Source organism: Myotis daubentonii, chromosome 8 (genome assembly GCF_963259705.1).
Source record: "Myotis daubentonii chromosome 8, mMyoDau2.1, whole genome shotgun sequence".
Classification (NCBI taxonomy): Eukaryota; Metazoa; Chordata; class Mammalia; order Chiroptera; family Vespertilionidae; genus Myotis; species Myotis daubentonii.
This window is the reverse complement of record NC_081847.1, coordinates 21098449-21111604: the sequence shown is the minus strand read 5'-3', so window position 1 is coordinate 21111604 and position 13156 is coordinate 21098449. Positions and strand designations below refer to the sequence as shown.

Below are 13156 nucleotides of genomic sequence, written 5' to 3'. Positions count from 1 at the left end.
AGCAATTGCTTAACAGTGAGGCTCCTTCAGATCATTTCCCTCAAGTAATTTGATTTCATCATGCTATCAGAATTGCTTTTATGGGATAGAAGGAGGCCCGGGGGAGGGGGTTCACAAAAGCTATTTTGAAATATAAAAAATAAATAAATACATTCATCCCTATACTTCCCATGTCCATCGGAGCTTCCAACTTTATCCTTCCCCTTTTCCCCACCCTGACAGGTGTGTGTGTGTGTGTGTGTGTGTGTGTGTGTGTTGTGTTGTGTTCAGGGTGAATTGTTAAGGAATGTTTTGAGAAAAACACAACTCATCTCACACTATATTGTCTTTCACCTTAGCTTGTAAAGTATACTGTTTCACATCCCTTAGGTCCCCACATCAGAACTTTTGTGCTAAGATGAAAAGTATTATAGTTATGTCATAAAAAAAATTAAGCAAAGCATACTTTTGCATTGCTAGTCAATGTTGATAATCTCCGTTCCGCTGTTAACATTTCAATAAACCCAGTGATACATCCCTCTCATTTACGTCAGTCAGACATGTTCATCAATGCGGAAGATCCCGTGTTTATCTTTATTTAACTTGATTTTGTGGGTAAATAGAAAAAAAATGAGCAGCATGCTTTCTACAATAAAGACTCGCTGGGAAGGGAGGACTCCACAGTGGATGTTGATTAAATGTGAGGAGTTCAAGGGAGTTTGATTTTTCTAAAAAAATGATTGCTTCTAACTCCTGGATATTTATAGCCATTCAGTACCAGTTTGGTGCCTATAGTCACTCTGAAGGCTGGTGAGCAGGGCGGCAGCTTGCAGTACACGTGGGGATTTAGGGTTTCATAAAATGGCTAGTATTTTATCACAGCTTTGGGCCAAGTGCTCTGAAGGGTGGGGTGGGAGTGAAAACCACCACAAAGAAATTGTGCAGCTGAACATAAAATGATTAAGTGCATAAATAATAGTTTCTACATCTGTGAGCTTCACCTGGGCACTGATCTCTAGCTTGCTTTTTTCTTACAATTGCTAGAAAGGCATCCATAGTTAAAGCAGAGGTGACTCCTAGTAACTGGGCCAGAAGGAGATGTTGGGGGAAGTAGCAAGAGAGAGAGCCCTAGGTAGACTATAAATGGTAGATGTGGTTCACATTTTAAAGCATTAATTATACCTGGTATTATGTTCAATATGACTTTTATTTTAGTAAGAATTTCTTTGAAATAATTGATTTAAGTCATTACCATATGCCTCTATAGAATATGGAAATCTATAGCTTCTATAGCTCTAAGCAGACCTTCATTTTAAGTCTAAAACAAAAACTGATCCATTGCTTCTACTTCCAAAACGGGCAGTTTTACTGGCAGAGTTTGTTATATCTATTTTTATTTCAGTAGAATAGGCCAGATTTTCAGTAGAACATGTTTGAGTTCTATATCGGGAGAACAAAATTAGTTTCTACATGGCAGCGTAGACACTAAGTTAAAGATAGTGGGGAATTATCAACAACGGCAAAACAAACAATAAACAAAAAAATGAATGCTAGAGAGGGAAACTGTGGCAAGGTCAAAACCAAATTCACTCTTAATTGTATTGCGAGCATTCTGGTTTTCAACAATTTCAACAGACAAATAGTTCAGTGGCTGGGTAGACTCTCCAGTAAGTCTAATGCTGTATCTTTCTGCAATTTGATTGAAAAAGAAATATCTGCGTAATAACTGAGTGCAAGGAAAATGTCTAGTGAGTTATTTGATGTACCAGGGATGAAAACCATTGCAAAGTCAACTTGCTGTTTCAGTTTTCCCTCTTTTGTTTAAATTGTTTTTATGTTCTGTTGACAAAACTTCTTTCTCTGGGTTAAGTACTCACTGATGTGTAGGGAGAAAATAGGTAAGTCATAAAATGCCTCTGAGCCTCTAGCTATAAAAAATATTGATTAGCCTAAACCTATCTGTAATGGCTTTAAATGTGGGCAAGAAAATAGAATTAGTAAGTCCTCTTGACACATTAACTAACTAAGTAGATAAAAACGTTAGTTTAAACTTTTATATACTTCTGGTGGGAGTAGAAATTGTACAGCTGCTTTGGAAAACTTTGGCAGAATCTACCAGGACCTCACATCTGCATAACCAATGGACCAGGAGCTCCAACTCCTGGTTATAATCTAAACAGAAACAAGTGCTTATGTCTATCAAATGACAAGTATGAGAATGTTCATGGCAGCTTTATTCATAACAGCTTCAAACTGGAACCAATCCAATTGTCCATCAACACTAGAATGGATAAGTCAACTGTGGAATATTCATAGGATGGAATGCAGCGCTACAATGGATATAAATGAGCTTCTGTTATATGGAGCAACATAAATAAATCAGGCAGGCATGATGTTGAACAAAACACAGTCAAAAGATGTGCACATTGTATCTCCCTGTATAAGAAGTCTAGAAACAGGCAAAACCAACCTGTGATAATACAGTAGAGAATAGTATTTCCTTCAGGGGTAGAGGTTGACTTGGAGAGGCAGTTTTCTGGAATGTTTAAAGTGTTTTATATCTTACTTGGTGATGGTTTCATGTATGTATTACATACATATATATTACATATATTAGAGGCCCGATGCACAAAATTTGTGCAAGAATAGGCTTTCCTTCCCCCGGCTTCTGGCATTGGCTTCCCTCTGGCACCCTGGACCCGGGTTTCCCTTACAGCCCTGGCTTCATCCGAAGGTCATCTGGAAGGACATCCAGAAGGAAGTCTGGTCTAATTAGCATATTACACTTTTATTATTATAGATATAGCTAGATATATATACAATTAGTAAATAATTTCAATATAAATGTAAATAAAAAAATCACTTGTATATTGTACATTCATTTGTATTTGTATATGCTACCTTCAATATTTACAACAAAAATTAATTGTAATAATCCATCCTAATGGATAAGGAACTAAGCTTTAGAATGCCAGCAGCACAGATTTGAGTCACATCTGGACACACACACATGTACACACACACACACAAAAACAAAACAAAACAAAACAAAAAAACCTCCCTGTACTCTGGCCCTAAATTATTAATGGTTTATGCATACTCATTGGCTCTCATACTTGGAAGAGATTTTCTATGTCATCTCATTCAATAACACATCTCAAGCTTGTCTGCTGCCTTCCCTCTGGGTGACCATTCTATTTTTGTGAACAAAAGTCCCTTGGTGAGCAGAATATAGTTGTGACCTCCTAAGGCGGGCCTAACTGTCATCAGAAGCCCATCCCCTGGCAAAAATCTGTCATCTATTCATTGGTTTCCTTGTAACCCTTGCTGTCTTGCAGTTAAGCTGACAAAGCACTGTGATGTTGCTGTTTTTTCTGACATCATACTTTATCTTGTATATGCACACTGAAAGCAGACATATTTTCAGAGATAATTGCCTTGGTAATTCTCTCCCCTTTTTAATTACCATTTTATGCTTATTTGTTTAATTAATAAGCATATTTTCTGAGCAGGAATTATGTTTTATCTTATGCATCTTCTCAATAATTTTCCTTAGGGAAGAAATAGGATAATTGGGATATATCATTCTGCTTAGGCAGCTTCTCAGAATTCCTTCATGCTCCCCAAACTCTAGGGCTAAACAAACTTGTTCTCCTAGCACTTAGCCCTTTCTGTTATCAATACAAAGATTTATGAATCCACAATCCATTCACTAATTCAACACATACTTATCATAGTTTGTGTGCCAGCAGTGCTTTAGGGATACAGTGATAAGCAAAATCAGGTGTGATATCTACCTCCTTAGGGCTTTCACTCTATTAATATTAATTATTTACATAAGTAAATGTAAAGTTGCAAGTATAATGAGTTCTCTGAGAGAAAGGTACACAGTGTTATGAAAGCACAAAATGGGGAGTTATCAGTGTCAGAGAAGCCTTCCCTGGAGAAAGACTAAGCAGAGGCCCAGTAAAAGTTAAAATAAGCTCGGAGAAAAGGAGGGGAATGTCACTTCAGGAAGAAGAGACAACATGAGCAAGCCCTTTTGGCAAGAAGGCAAAAGGAAACATGCCACATTCGAAGGACAGAAAAACAGCCAGTGTGATGAGGTTGAAAAAGCGAAGAGCAATAGCAAATGGGATGAGCCTGGAGAGACAGAAAAGATTCAGACCATTCAGGGGAGAAACATTAGCATTAATTTGGGGAATGTTTTGGGGACAGAGCAGCCTTTGAATGCTTGTAAAGAGCATTCCTTGGAAAGTAGCTGAACAAAAATACAAGAGAGAACAGATGGTGAGAAAGGACTGCTTCAATTAGTAATTTTGGAATGGAAATGTAACATCCAGGTCCAGCTTGTGATCTGGGGAAGAGGTGGAGTGGAAGTTCTTGTTGACAATAACTAAGTCAAAGACCTGGCAGGCCAGGCATTGGGTGGGTCATTTCTTGGATGCTGAAATCACCCAGGGATTATGGCAAACCTTGAGGTGGAGAAAACCATAACTCAGTGCCAAAGGCTTTGATGAATGTGGGGAAATGACCAGGGGGTCACAAATAATTGAGAACTGACCATTGTGGCCATGGCTCTGCAAGAATTTGTATAATTTCTCTGTTGGACATTACATCTCCTAAAGGTTAATGCTAATGGCCATTGCAACTAAATGTGATTACAGTATTTATTAGCTTTATAAGGCCCTATAATTTTATGATTTAAGTACTTCATGGACATATCAAAAAGTTGGAGAAGAATTTTCAGGTGAAGAGAATAAATAAAGAAAACTAAAGTGTAAGTCTAGAAAGGTCCCTCAGGATATAGAATTCGAGGCCAAGAGAAAGTTTACTCTGCAGGGCCTGGAGAGTCAGCAGAGGCTGCCATTGTTTGGTGGAAGCTTGTGGTCACTATAGGAAGAATCACTTGCCAGAGGCGTGCTAGATAGATTGCAGAAGGGGAGAAGGCCGGAAGGAGCACAATTATGATTTGGCTGCAGTTGTCAGGATGAGGCAGATCAGATCAGTCAGAAAGGAAGGTAAAGAAAGGGTGGTATAAGATATTTCAAAGGGCAATGCTTTGCGGACTCAGTTACCAACAGGAATGAATGTAGTGACTGGTAGAGAAGTAAAGCCATAGGCAAAAACTGCAGTCAGGAAGTGGTTCATTTGGCAGAAGAATGGACGTTACATTTCTGCTTCTGGAGCACATCTAGGGGAAGTATCCAGCTGATGACAGATGCAGGTGGTAAACTCAGGGGGAAGATGAATTGCAAAAGCCTCCTGTGCTCTAATCATAAATGCCCATCTTGGCCTCCTTTATTTTATTTTATTTTATTTATTTTTTTTGCAGCCCACAGGTACTCCTTTCTTCCCCCTCCATTTCCCCTCATCCTTTTCATTAACTCCTTGCTGTTCTAAGCTTATATCTATTTTTTTTAAAAAAATTTATTGATTTGAGTGAGAGAGAGAAACATTGATTTGTTGTTCCCCTTATGCATTCATTGGTAGATTTTTGTCTGTGCCCTGACCAGAGATCGAACCTGCAACCTTGGTGTATTGGGATGATGCTCCAACCAACTGAGCTACCTGGTCAGAGCTTCATAAGCTTACTCCTCCTCTCTCCACCTATTGTCCCCTTCCCCAAACATTTTGTTTCCTAGAACCTCTCCCCCTTTCTTTCTTAGTTCTCTTTACCTGTGTCCCCACGTCCCTAATCCCCTTGGCATGCTTTATTGCTGTTACCCCTTGTCAGTTCTGTCCTCCAGACTTTGGGCTTTAGAGGACAGGGACTCTTTCAAGGGGTCTGTGATCTAGACTCCTCTGGTTTAATCATTTGTTTAATGGATTATGTAATTGATTAATTAATAGGTTTTTCTAATTTGAAGAGTTTTACATTCTGAAGCTTCCATTTAAGGGAAATGAATGGGATAAAAGAATTCAAAACAAATCCACAATCCTAAATATCATAGATAAATTTACAAAGTTTCAAGAACTTATGCATACTTTTCATATTACAGTGGTTCTGACTGTTGTATAACAGTGCTTGAGTTGAGCTTGGCCCTTGATTATTTTGTCCCCTTTCCTAATGCACACCCTAACAAAGCAGGCAGAAACCTAGTTAGAAGAGGAACATTTTTTCTCAGAAATAAGGGAAAAAAACTTCTTTCGCACACATCTTCTCTAAAAGTCTACTGATATTTAAATTGTTAGTATAAACTGATACAATATGTATTTGCCATCCAATAAAATTGTTTTTTAATTAATTATTATTTTTTTATTTTTTAATCCTCACCCAAGGATGTTTACTGATTTTAGAGAGAGAGAAAGGGAGAGAGAGCGGGAGAAAAACATTGATGTGAGAGGAGAACATTGATTGTTTGCCTCCCTTGCGTGCCCAGACTTGGGACTGAACCTGCAGCCTAGATATGTGTCCTGACCAGGAATCGAACCCACAACCTTTTGGTGTACAGGAGAATTCCCCAACCAACTAAGCCACCTGGCCAGGATAAAACTGGGTCTTTTAAATCTCAGTTCTCTCCATTTCAGTAACACCTCGCTCTTTCTGCATCTGCACTGACAATGTCACAGGAGCCTCCCTGACTAGACCTCCTCAAGGATTTGTTGCTGCACCTGGCTAGAGCAGAGAGTAGAGGAAGCAGAAAGCTGGAGTGACATACATTTAGTAAATGCTCCTAGAACAGGGGTGGGCAAACTTTTTGACTCGAGGGCCACAGTGGGTTCTTAAACTGGACCGGAGGGCCGGAACAAAAGCATGGATGGAGTTTTTGTGTGAACTAATATAAATTCAAAGTAAACATCATTACATAAAAGGGTATGATCTTTTTTTTTTTTTTTTTAGTTTTATTCATTTCAAACAGGCCGGATCCGGCCCGCGGGCCGTAGTTTGCCCATGGCTGTCCTAGAAAAAAGGAGCCGGGGGAGGTCAAACAGGTAGGAGGAAACATAGCAGAAGGCAGGGTTGAAATCCAGGAGGAGAATATGCAAATATAGAAGAGAAAGAAAGATTAATAGTTGTCAGAATCTGGGGAGAGGGGAGATTGTGGAGTGACTGTTAATGTGGACTTAGGGGATGATGAAAATATTCTGGAATTAGTGGTGGTGCTTATACAACTTTGTGGACATATTTTTAAAAATCACTGAGTTGTATGTTTAAAACACTAAAAAATAAACTTAAGGGAAATCCAGGGGTGAAGAGATTGGGACATGGAGAGTAGTCAAGGCCATCTAATAGTGAAGCAGATGAAGACTGATTGAAAGCCTATGGGACTTGGCGATTAGGAAGCCAGTGGGGAACTTAAAAGGAGTAGTTTCAACAGAATGGTCACTCCCATTTCTTCTCCTTTCTGCTACATAAATTGTAACTCAGATGGTTATTCCTTCACATGCTTTTATCTGTTGGCAAAATGTCTGATGGTTCTGCAAGTTCAGGAATGTGTTCATTCTGGGTGAGCTTGTGGAATTTTGATATGTGCTCATGCCCACTAGGACATCGTTATAAGTGTGTCAGTCTTTCTGCCATTTTAAAACCAAAGCCATACAACAAAACCAGGTCAGCTCATGATGTCTTAATCTCAAACATAATTTCCAGTGGCCCTAAATGAAGCAGGCATTGCCTCCTTTCAATTCTGATGATAGCTTTCAATTGTATGGCTATTTGGCAAGTTGTCCTGTCTTCTGTCAGTTTATTGATGGAGTACTGTTAGCCTTGTGACCCTGGGTCAACCATGTGTATTCTCTGAACTGTATTGGCTCAATTTATAAACTTAGAGTAATAAGAGAGTAATAAATCTTAATTTGAGCATCCCTTATGAGAAAATTATATAAAATGGCTTTGAAAACTATCAAGCAAATGTAAATAATGTTTAATTGATATATATATAATATATATACACACATACATATATATACATACATATATATATATACACACATACATATATATACATACATATATATATAATTGATTTCAGAGAGGAAGGGAGAGGGAGACAGAGACAGAAGCATCAATGATGAGAGGGAATCATTGATTGGCTGGCTCCTGCATGCTCCCCACTGGGGATCTAGCTCACAACCCTGACATGTGCCCTTGACCAGAATCAAACCCAGGACCCTTCAGTCCACAGGCTGACACTTTATCCACTGAGCCAAACCAGCTAGGGATGTTTAATTGATGTTGTTTCAAATTAGAGAGGCAATTAAATTCTTTAGTGCTTTTGGCTTTATTTTGGTGTAGGACTAGTTCCCTTAATGCCTAGTTTGTAGGATCACAGGCCTTTAATCTGTATGTGCCTTACTAAGGCCCGCCTGCCTTCTTTAGTACTAATTGGTTGAATTGAATATTGTTTAAATGAGAAAAATCCAGTATCATACTATGATTCACTTCTGTGTTGCCTTGATCTTTTTTCTTTATTTCTTTATTCTGCCCTCCTCTTAGGTTTCCCGAATGAGCCTGCTGCAGTGATTGCCCTCAGCACCATTAAGGAATGGCTGGCCAAGAATCACCACGAGGTAGGGAGAACTACACAATCACTGAACATTCAAGGTGGTGTAATTTCCAAAAAGCACATAAATGTATTTTTTAAATATCAAGTAGGCCTAGTCATTGAGCCAAAGCTAGATGATCGTGCTTCATTCAGGTACCACGAGTAATTGAGTATTTTCTTGTAATTAACTTACTGTAGGGATTACATTGATTGGTTTTGGTGGTGAAGAGGCAAAGTGATTGGATTCACTTAGCAATGACCTCATTTTTATATATTTCAATAGTATAGGTCTTGTATGTAAGAGAGAGAACAGGATGGATTTCATTAAGAGGAAGAATGAGAGATTTTCTTTAGAAAGTTATGTTATCTTGGTTGACAGGAGATTCCTGGTATAGAGTAAAATTGTTGCATCCTGAGTTTTCTTTATATATAACTAATCTCTTCCATAAAGTAACTTTTCAGTATGAGATTGGAGTAGACTTGGATTATTGATAGTTAAATGGTCTTGATCAGGATTTTTTATGAAACAAAATGCTTCCATCAGAATATTCATCACACACCCTATTCTGCTTATTTATTAATATCTTTGGGATTTTTTTTTTTTGATGAACAGGAAAATTACTCAAGTAAACAAAGCAACACAATAAGTAGAGCACTGTGGATGTTCAGATGTCAGAGGTTCAGAGGTTTGGCAATTAATAGCAAATAAGTTTCATACAATGAACAGTCTTGTGCATTTTCTTCTGATTTTGTTTTCCTTCTCAGATATTCAGATGAGTACTATAAAAAATGCTGTTCCATTTATGATGGACCATGAATTTAGTAGCTTTTGCCTTGGGTAACGGGTGGACTATTTGGAAATGTTTGGGTTTGGAAATAAACTGTTAGAGTTTCCTAATGAGAGATAACTCTTGGTGCCTTTGTGTGTTTAAAAAATACCAGTGTCATATTTTGCTAATGATCATAATTTCAATATTTCTTAAACAATTATAAACATTGTTATCTCAAATAGAAGTGAAGACCAGATGGCAAAGCATATGCATTTTACCGCTTGCTCTTTAGTTTCCTCCTACTTTGAAAGGTATATATATGACAACTTCAATTTAGAGGATAATTTTAATAACCTCAAAGAAGCAGAATAAAGAATTCTGAAATAGCCAGTTTGCAAAACATATCTTTGACAAGTATCATTTTCATGACAATCTTATGAAAAATCTAGGATAGGTATTGTTTTTCTTATCCTCATCTAGAATCACAAAGTTAAATGACACACTCAAGCCTTTAGAGCAGCCGTGGGCAAACTAAGGCCCGTGGGCCTGATCCGGCCGTTTGAAATGAATAAAACTACAAAAAAAAGACCGTACCCTTTTATGTAATGATGTTTACTTTGAATTTATATTAGTTCACACAAACACTCCATCCATGCTTTTGTTCCGGCCCTCCGGTCCAGTTTAAGAACCCATTGTGGCCCTCGAGTCAAAAAGTTTGCCCACCCCTGCTTTAGAGTCACAGAGGCAAGAGCTTGACTCACCCCTCCTGACTCTCACAGTCATTCCTTCTTGGAATGCTCCTGAGGAAAGGGAAAGAAAGTTAAACCCTTTGAAAGCCAGTATTTTCAATATATCTTTTGATCATAGTAAAGACTCCTCACCTGGACCATCTGTTTTGCAAAAATGTAGAGGGTTTCATGAGTAAAAGTTGATAAATGAGCTGGTGTATGGTGCAAATCCATTATTTCCTCTAAACTGATGGGATGCTCCCACTGATAGAAATTCACATGTGTCATATTGGCATGTGATGGAAGTACACATAACCACATAGAACATCAAGGAGGTGATAATGAAGAGCAAACATGTTGGTCATGTTTATACCTTATTGATGAGTTCTACTGATGGATTCCTTTTAGGTAACTATTCAGAAAGTTATTTTCCATAGACATTTGTTATCAGTACTTCCTACTTCATGGTTTTTGCTATAATTTCTTTACTAGCCTACTATGTATTTGAATCTGTTCTTTCACTTTCATATCCTTTTCTTGCTTATTTCTTGGGTCTATTGTAGAAAATGTAGATAATTTGAGTTGAGAAACACTGTTATTGCTATTGCAACTTTAAACACAAGCCATGCTAATTCTCTTTTAGAAGGCTTACTGTTCCAATATGCATTAGCTAGCCCAGCTCACATGGCTCAGTGGTTGAACATTGACCTATGAACCAGAAGGTCATGGTTTGATTCCCGGTCAGGGCACATGCCTGGGTTGTGGGCTCAATCCCCATTGTGGGGTATGCAGGAGGAAGCCAATCAATGACTTTCTCATCATTAATGTTTCTTTCTCTCTATCCCTCTCCATTCTTCTCTGAAATCAATAAAAATATGTTTAAAAATATACATTGGCTAATTTCAACAAGTTAGCTTGAACAATCAGGTTTTACTTTCATAAATGGTTTGTAAGTCGTAAGACATGGAAAAAGCTATACAAATTGATTAGCACTATTTTGATTTATCTTTTGCTCTGTTAACAAACAAACACTGGTTAAGGATTTATGAAAGTATAACTTCTTAGTTGTCTCTTCATTAAAGTATTGTTTTGACATTCTGATTGTTTAAGTTACTTATTTACTTATTTATTTACTCATTTGATAGTATTTATTGAATTCCACTAAGCACAAGAAACTTTTCTAGATACAAAGTACATAACATGGAAAAACATAATTCTTTCTTTATGATGTTCATAGTCCAGAAAAAGTGAAACATAAATTAAACAAATGAAAAAATAAGAAAGTTCCAATACTATAAGTAAAACAGGTAATTGGATAGTTAGTTATAGGGGTGTGTGGTTTTAGATAATGTAGAGACTACTCTGAGGATGTACTCTTGGAACAAAGATTTATAAGATCCGAAGGAGCAAGCCAAGCCTCCCAGAGATCTTGTAGTAGAACATTTCACATAGAGGTAGCAAATAGAGAAAAACCTTGAGAGGAGAATGAGTTTAATACTGTTTGCAAGCAATGGTAACAGAGATGGTGTAATTGAAGCAGAGAGAAAAAAGAATGACAGGAGATAAACTTGGGACAAATAGGTAGGGGTCACATCAAAGAGTGTTGGAGTTTTTGGAGAGACTTTGATTTTTATTCTAAGTCCAGTTGGAATTTGTTGAGGGCTTGGGCAAGGAATGACATAATTGGATTTATCTTTAAAAAGACAGAAAGTCTGGCTACTTCCTGGAGAATGAGTAGATTTGAGAGATGTCAGAGTAGAAAAAGGAAGACTAAGAGGCTCCTGCAAAAAATCTAGGCAAGAGATGACGGTCTTTGGAATATAGTGATGATAGAAGAGGAGGTGACAACATTGTTTGTAATATATTTTGACAATAGAGTCAACAAGAGTTGGGGGGTTATTTTAAGATAGGCTAGCTTATACTACAGTTACAAAAAAAAAATCCAAGCCTCAGTGCCGTAGAATAGCAAAGGTTTAATTTTTGCTCACCCTATTTGTATATTTTGAGTCAGCAAAAGGCTCTAGCTTAGTCAGAAACCCAGGCTGACAGATATTCTTCCATATGAAACATCCTCTATCACATGACAGGAAAAGATAGACTAAAGTAACAGCCCTTAAATGCTTCTACAAAGGATGATGCATATAACATTCCCTCACATTTCATTATCCAGAGCAAGGCACCGAGGGGGCAGGGAAATGCAATCCTCTCATATGTTCAGAATAGAGGCAACTGGATATTGATAATTAGTAGTAACGTCTATCATAGTGGCAAGTCAAATGAGATACATGAAGAAAATAAAAGAGCCAAAAATGACCACTAGAGCCATGGCCAGGTGGCTCAGTGGCTTAGAGTATCACCCCAAGCACCAAATAGTTTTGGGTTTGATTCCAAGTTAGGGCTCATACCCAGGTTATAGGTTCCATACCTGGTCGAGGAGTGTATGGGAGACAACTGAATGATGTTTCTCACACACATAAATGTTTCTATCTCTCTCCCTCCCTCTCTCTCTAAAATCAGTAAAAACATATCCTCAGGTGAGGACTAAAAAAAAATGACCACCACGATTTTGGCCTGTGCACCTGGGTAAATTTTGGTGCATATTGAGAAACTTGGTAGGGGATCATATTTACATTTTTAAAGAAAATAAGACATGTTACAGACAGTTACGTCTAAGATAATATTAGATATATAATGAAGATTTCAAATAGAATGCTGGCTATTTGAGCCTGAAGATCAAGAAATACATCAGAATCAAAGATGTAATAAAATTGGTCAGATTGTCATAACTTTAACTTGGGTTTGGGTCTTAGTTTGAGAATGGTTGCAAGAACTAGAAATATACTCAAGCTAAGTTATATAAAAGAAGCTATCATGAATAAATAAACTATACGAAAAGTCTTAAAGGCCAAGAGTTGGAACTAGAGCAGGGTCTCATGCGTGACTGGAATTGCAAACAATAAATCCAAAGAGCATAGTAGTTCATTTTCATTCTTATCTCGAACTCTGTCTCATATCTCTGTTTCATCATCATTATTTTTTGCACATTGTCTTCCCTACTCATTCACTTGCTTAACATGTGCCTACCCATTCATGGGTCAGTCAGTTCTGCATGTAGCAAGGTTGGGGTTTAGCTTGGTGAATGCAGTTGCATCTTCTGGGATTTTCAGCTGGTCAGGTCCTCTGAAATGTT

General features: G+C 37.7%; 1 protein-coding gene across 1 annotated transcript in view; it reads left to right on the top strand.

Moving 5' to 3' along the window:
- Window positions 1-13156, top strand: part of LOC132239341 (ADP-ribose glycohydrolase MACROD2-like) — a 792923-nt gene that overhangs the window by 251808 nt on the left and 527959 nt on the right. The window contains exon 3 of the mRNA XM_059705503.1: window positions 8420-8493. The gene's annotated coding sequence lies outside the window, so the exon portion shown is untranslated. The remainder of the gene's footprint in view (window positions 1-8419; window positions 8494-13156) is intronic.